Genomic DNA, 7,749 nt, shown 5'->3' with positions numbered 1-7,749 from the left:
ATGTGGTCTCCATCTAGTTTTATTGCACAGAGCAATGCTAGGTGGGAAGCAGATGTATAACTGGCTTTACTTCTGAGCTGGAGGACATGGTTGGGACAGAAGCTGGAGCTGAAAGGTACCCACAGTAAATTTTTATTTGGAACTGTAAGGAAGAAACATAGACTCTGTAGATACTTACACTTAATGGGCAGCTCCGAGGAGCCTTTCAGCTGGTCTTCTGCTGCTGACTGTAATGAGACCCCTGGGTGATGATGCATTTAATTTGGTGACCTAGTTACAACCCAAAAAGTATTCAGTGTAAATGTGCCTTGCTTTCTAGTCTGGTCTTGTTCTTTAAACAGTTTGTAATCTGGAAATTTTTTTTTTTTTTTGCTTTTTAATACTTCACTGTGTTCATCTACGAAAGATCTTTTGTAAAATGTCTTGACAGCTGTGTGGAGTAATTGCTGTGTAAGTTCTCCTAAGTCATGTATTTATCCTGGGGGGGAGGGGCAGGGACAGACACAAGAATCCAAATTTGGTGTGTTAATAACTGGATTTTAATTTGCAATTTTTGCATTAATTTTACTGATGTTATTACAAATGCATAAGTTAAAATAAAAGAATATCTGGCTGTTACAGTCTTTCTTACAGTGTTCAGTGATGCAAAATAAAGTAGGTTTACTAAGTACAGTTTAATTCTTTCGTCCTTGATCTGATTTGCTATTAAATTCCAGTTACGTTCCATGAAATACTATGTTAAATATTAAAAAGCAGTGACTGCAGTATGGGACTTAGGATACAGTAGCCATACAATTCTGAGAAGGAGGCCCCATGATAATGACAATAGCACGTATCAGCTTTTCAGAAATTCTGACATTTACGTGTCATGAATTAGACCAATTGACAATAGATTTTGACTGATTTCTGAATATTCTTAAAAATCTCATTTACAGTGTTATAACTGCATTAATAAGAATAGAATTTTAAATCGTGTTTAACTTAGTTCTAAGAATATACACATTTCCTGAGTTCAAGGGGATCAGCTAAAGGTTAAAGCAATTAACAGCTGCATTTAGACTCGAGAAAAAAAAAGTAATGAGCAAGGAAAACTATATCAGTGAGGGGGCAGTGGGCAGTCAGAGTTAGGATCTGCCATAGTCTGAAATGCATCTGTAGTAGGGCTTTAGTGGAAAGACACATGTAGAATTTCTTGAGTATATTCCATGTTATCAATAAGACCAAGCAGTACAGGAGAAACAGAAAACTGCAGTTATGCTTGCAGTTGTTTAGTGGATTTTTTAGGCTAATCTCTCTTAAATTGGTGATTTTTTCATGTGCTATTATCTTAATGAATAAAGGATATATCCCCCTGGATCACTTAGTGTATATTTATTGCAAACTTCCCGATTTGTTTACTTTGAGAAAATTAGAGTGTTCAAAGCAGGCCGGCCGCTGGCATACTGCAGCTAGGAATAATGGAATAGGACTCCGGTTCCATTTTTTGGTTTCAGAAACGGGGCCATGATTAAGAGGGACGGTGGGGGGCATTCATATTGTGCCGCTAGAGGTGAAATTCTTGGACCGGCACAAGATGGCCTAGAGCAAAAGCATTTGCCAAGAATGTTTTCATTAATCAAGAACGAAAGTCGGAGGTTCGAAGACGATCAGATACCGTCGTAGTTCCGACCATAAACGATGCTGACTGGCGATCTGGTGTCGTTATTTACTTCAGCAAGGCCTTTGACACTGTCTCCCATAGCATACTCCTGGAAAAGCTGGTAGCCCATGGCTTGGACTGGAACACTCTTTGCTGGGTCAGGAACTGGCTGGATGGTCAGGCCCAGAGAGTGGTGGTGAACGGTGCTGCATCCAGTTGGTGGGCAGTCACCAGCGGTGTCCCTCAGGGATCTGTGCTGGGGCCAGTTCTGTTCAGTATTCTTATTGATGACATGGATGAGGGATTAGGAAAAAGTTTTTCACTGAAAGAATAAAGTACTGGAATGGTCTACCCAGAGAGGTGGTAGAGTTACTATCTCTGGATGTGTTTAAAAAAAGACTGGACATGGCACTTGGTGCCATAGTCTAGTTGAGGTGTTAGGACATGGGTTGGACTCAATGATCTTGGGGGTCTCTTCCAACCTCGTTATTGTGTGATTCTGTGTGATTAATTATATGTTCCTGGGAATTCCAGTTTCTCTCTGCATATGCAGAGTTCAAATTTTCTCACAGCAGGGGGGTATGAATGAAACTGGTATTGTTTAAATATAAATAAATTGGTCAGAATCATAAAGCACTGAAACTGATACATAACCTCGGTTATTTTAATATCAACCTTTATGAGAATAAATCAGCTAACAACTGAGCTCATTTTTGTCACAGTTAGGTGACTGACTGAGCTTCAGCAAATCTGAGGATGCATCCGTTGGTTTAAAGACAGACCTTAGTATTTACTGTATCCAGAGCTCATAAATAGAATGCCATTTGCTTTTAATTTAGTCAGGCTTATGCTTTGACATTAAATTCCCATCAATTCAATCCTACTGTTTATGTCCACAGTTTGCAGACTCTGAACATGTGTGGCTGAGGTAGTATTTCTACAAATTCAACTTAAATGACTCAAGAGAGTTTTAAATGAAGGCAAGTTTTAAAACCTGTTGTAGCAGGTTCAGTTTGTAAACCGGGTGGAAACACCAATTAAGTGTAGTGGTTTGGTTCAAAATATCCATTACTTACTTATTTTCCATCTGTGAGATAAGAATTAGAAGAAAGCAAAGCAGGCACAAAACTTAAAAGAATATAAAGAAGTTTATTAAGAGACCTAAAGGAAAGAAAAAAAATCAGACCGCACCTTCAGAACACTTCTCCTCCCCCCACCTTTCTCCCTTCTCCCACTGACAATGTAAAAAGACAACCCTTGAGATTTTCAGTCAGTTTACCACTTCCATAATAACCTTGTTCAGTTCACTTAGGGAGAGGAGTCTCTCTTGCTCGTGCTATGGAGACATCTCCACAAGAAACAGTTCTCTCATGGCTTCAATGTCACAGTGAGACAGCTGCCCGTGTTGGTTCTCTGCTCGCATGTGAGAGTCCCTTCCCTCGACTTACAGCTTTTCCCACAACTGATTTTGAGGGTCCACTCTTGAACTAATGGGGTACCATTTTAAGGTTGAGCTGTTCAGAAACAAAGGTTCTCTTCACCCATCTCTGGGAGCATTTCATCTCTAGAAATAGAGGTCTTCTTCTCCCCTGGGAGCAAGAGTGCTCATCACTTTCATCTCTCTCTGTTCACGCTTCTCATCAAATCACAGCTACTTCAACATTTGCTTATTTCAGCACAGATACTTTTGCTCACAAGTACAGTTTGACCGCTTCACCCGCCCATGCTCTCATGAAATTACAGCAGGTACTCTGACGTTTCATAGTCCATCACCACCATAGCTTTACAACAGAATTTCAGCTTCTAGGTTTGAAGCATCTCCTCTTTCTCCTCCCTCAGGTTTCAGCTCTTCCTTCTTCACTGACTTTGGTGTTCTTTATGGTATTTTCTTCACGTGCCTTCACCTTTCCTCTTCCTCTGACTCGGGAGAGGATTGATGTCTGCAGGCTTCATCTGTTCTGGAGAATCTTACAGCACTAAAAGGATTAATCTCACCCAGGCCTTGCAGCTGGAATTCGCTTATCGCTGTTGGTCAGATGATCTTTGCCAGGCAGCAACCTCAGATGAATTTCGGCCGCACTGGAGAGGGGGAGGCCTGGCCGAGCTGCGCCTCGGGCCCGCACAGAGCAGGGCCGTGGATGGAGCACGGCCACACGGCTCCGGGGTGGCTGTGTCCCGGCTGGCCCAGCCCACACTGAGGGGCTGTGCCGGGTGTCCAGCGAGCAGAAGCGGCTGAGATCTCAGCCAAGCTGCGCCGTGGCCAACCCGGCCGGGCCGTGCCGAGCAGGGCCCAGCCCAGCCCCATGCCCATGGGCCCCCCAGTTACCGGTCCAAAAGCTGGAAGCAAGAAAGCTTTCCCGGGGTTTGTCCATTCTCAAATGTGGATCACAGAGGCATGTCAGCCTTCTTAAGTGGCTTTAAAAAGTTGCCAATATTCAAACTAGCCAGTTGATTGGTTCTGTCTGGTCATAGAGGAAGCTGTAAGCACCTCTTTGCAAGAGAATCACTTCTGTGGCTGATGGAGCCTCTTTACTAAAAACCCAAATATGCTAAACCATGACACCTGTGTTCCAGATTTTCTAGCATTTGTCTGAAATTTTCTTTAAATTTCTTATATTCAGTAAATTTGGTTTTACTTATGCCATTGATACTGATGCATTTTGCACTGATATCTTAATTTTTCTGCTGACAAACTAAGAAAAGATATGAGAGAAGTACCTATTTATATAACTCGCTCTTTCCTACATGGTTTACAATCATTTCTAATCTATATTGCACAAGAAACTACTAAAACCACCTAATATACTCCTTTGATTATGTTACAGGCTACCTATTTCTGCACTTCCTAATTTTTCTAAATGCTTCTACTGTTGTATTTCTTTTAATGTCTCCATTTTAATTACACTCAGGCTCTTCCTAATGGATTCCTGCTGCTAGTCAGAACAGCAGAAGACCACTTATTCCTTTTGACAGAGCCTCCTTTTATCAATCTCTCCAACCTTTTAAAATGAGAGCTCTGGCCGCTTCATTTGTTTAGATTTGAAGAGGCTCTCTGGTGCGCTGTGCACTTAGAACATGCTTCACCTTTTGCAAGTCCATGGTAACACAGTAGCTATGTAGCATACTCTGCAAGTTTCCTGTTTCAAGATATCAACTGTATCCACTGTATCAAAAGTATCCACGTTTAAAACTTTCTGGAGAAAAGAGCCAGAAATGGGGCTTCAGAGCAGCAGTATAACATGCTGTCACTGTACAGAATGGCAGCGTCAGCAAAAAAAAAAGAAAATCCTTCGTACTAGATCCTTTAGATGCTCTGTTTAGCAGACACCTTTCTGGACCAAATTATTCCAGTCAGGGTGCATGTGATTGTGTAAATATGCAAAGATTTTCAAGAGATTCTCTGGAACCCACAGTTTCCTTGGGGCTCATGGTGTGCCCAGTGGCTTAATGCTCTGATAAAATGATCAAAATTCAGTGTGGGGGCAGATATATCTGGGCAATATGCCTGAAGCTTAGAGAATAAACACTTCTGCCTCTGCTTAGACTTCTGTGTAGCCTGTCTGGGCATCCATTTGAAGAATTCCTCCTTATAACTATTCAAATGTACCCATTTGTGAAGTTACAACCAAAATTCACGATTTTATTCTCGTGAGACTTTGTTGTGACTTTTTTCTTTGATAGTGAATTGAATCTACTCTCCAATAAATATATCAGGCCCATCCTTGATATATCAGGATATTTTCACTATACATACACTGAGAATAGAAAAACAAGGATAAAATTCTCTGACAATACAGAAGATGGTTACTGAGTTAGCCTAAAAAATATAGTATTTCTGTGTGAAGCAGAAAAACGTGAAAAGATTGAAATCTCAATGCTTTCATTAAAATTTGAGTGACAGTATATAATTACTTAATCTATCTGTCTGGTTTGAGTGGTTTCTTTTCTTCTTGTCCTTTTCAATCTTCAGACCCTGTAGCTGCAGCAGTTGAGGCTATTACATGAACATATTGTATAATATTTTAGATGAGCTGACTCCAGAAATTTAATCTTGTCTGGGATTCCATCAGGTCTCAGGAAGTTTTCTTCAGATCTTCTAGCAGGCATATTGTGTTGTCAGGTGCCTGTGAGGCTACAAATAATTTCTGATTTTGTTGTTCTTACTGATTTTAATTCTTTTTTATTTCAAACTTGGAATAGACTTTCTCATTACTGCTGTCAAAACATGTCACAGTGTTATGCAAAGTTTAAATGTACATGTATACAACTGTCTGATGTTTTCAGTTTAAGTCATGTAATCCCCATAAACTGTGTAGCAGTATAGCATGTTTCACCTCTCCTACAATTTTTTTTTTTTTTTTCAGTAGATATTCCGCATACTCCTGAGTTTCAAACTGTGTCTGCAAGAGTCATCTAGGCATAGGCTGGATAAACATGTTCAGGCTCACTGCGATATACCTGTATCGTAAACTATATCTTTTTAAATTTGGGTTGACTTATTTGGCTGATTGCCTAGCTTTCCTCCTTAAATAAATATAACTTCTCCTTGTAAACCTTCCACAATCCTAATAATTCTAGGTATCTCTTTAGTCCCTTTAATGTTTTCTATTTTTCTCCCGTGATTAAAAGGAAAATTAACCTTTCAGAAAAAGAGGAAAATAATGATGAGCTGGATTGTTTTCAGCTTTTGGTGTATGTAATTGGTAGGCATTGGATCATTTCATCCTCTGCAAAGTGTAAAAAATCTCTAAAATCACTTAGACTGCAAAGTACCATAAACCATATCCAACAGTGTGCTTATTCCTTAAAAAAATCTTACCCTAGTTAATAGTAATGTTTGTTTTGACAGAGGAGACTCATTCAAGAAAGTGGGGGACTAGTAGCTCCTTATTAATAATATTTAGAAAAGTTTATTATATTGTTGTTGATTATATTGTAAGAAACACTGGGAGCACAGACTTAACAATTAGTGTGATCTAAATCATTACTGAACGCTGTTAGTATAAAAGCCATCACCATGTACCACAGTGACTGCTGTGTAATGAAATTCGGTTGTGTGAAACTAAAATTGTCTCAAGGCAAAGATCTTCAGTGACCTCTGTGTAGTTTAATGGCACTGAATCATGGTCATGAAACCCTGTAAAACTCTGCCTCCATGTTCAGAGCTGTTCCTGTCTAGTTCTGAATTGATATAACTGCACCCATCCACCAAAGGCAATTTTTCCACTAGCTGTGACCTGACACAGCAAATGTGATGACATCCTCTGCAAGGTGGGTACCATACTCTTTGAGTGCTAAGAATTACTTCAGAAAAAAAAACCTCAGTGAACTTAAAATTGTTGTGTAGCTTCAGGTATTTAAAGCAGGATAAAAAGAAATCATATTTGAGTGTAAACACTCAGAGTGTTACAAGACAGCTGTACTAAGTGATATGCCTAAGAGGCTATGGCTCTGATCTTTGGTGTTGTTATTAGTCATTTGATCCTTTCCCTGTGAAATTATGAATCTCAAACCAAAACAAAAAGTTTCTGCAATAAGAAGTAGGAAAGAATGTTTCTTTACAAAATAAAGGAAGTTATTTATAAAAATAATTTTGAAATAATTTTAGCTCATTTCTGTAGAAGCTCTTTATATTAAATAACATTACATTCTACAAATCAGACTCTGATGCTTGTCTCTCAAATTAGGCCTCTGAGTTCTCTTGCTCACTGCTGCAGAGACTTGGAAGCTATTTTGGAGGGACTCTGGAAAAACCGTGTTCCCTGCCCCAGAGTCCTTGTTGTAGTGTTCATGAGCAATCCTGCCTCCAGCATATATTTCCTGTCATGCTAAGTAAAAGGTTACTTACTTGGTGGTTTGTTGGTTGGGTTTTTTTTCTGTCTAGATGGCCTTCCAGGTTGCAAGCTCCGAAGCATTCACATCTGTATTGAATTCCACATTATACCAATTGTAATCTGCATGGCCAGGCCAGGAACCCAGAAGTTCTTGGTTTGACGCTGGTGGGAGAAAGACAAAACACTGCAATAGAAAGTCCATTCCAAAAAGCTCTCCAGCCAGACTTTCAGCTTTTATAAGCTGTCAGTTCTGTGTGTGGAATGTGATTTAACATT

Source organism: Coloeus monedula, assembly GCF_965178545.1.
Source record: "Coloeus monedula genome assembly, chromosome: 5".
Classification (NCBI taxonomy): Eukaryota; Metazoa; Chordata; class Aves; order Passeriformes; family Corvidae; genus Coloeus; species Coloeus monedula.
Note: the sequence above shows the minus strand (reverse complement) of the source record.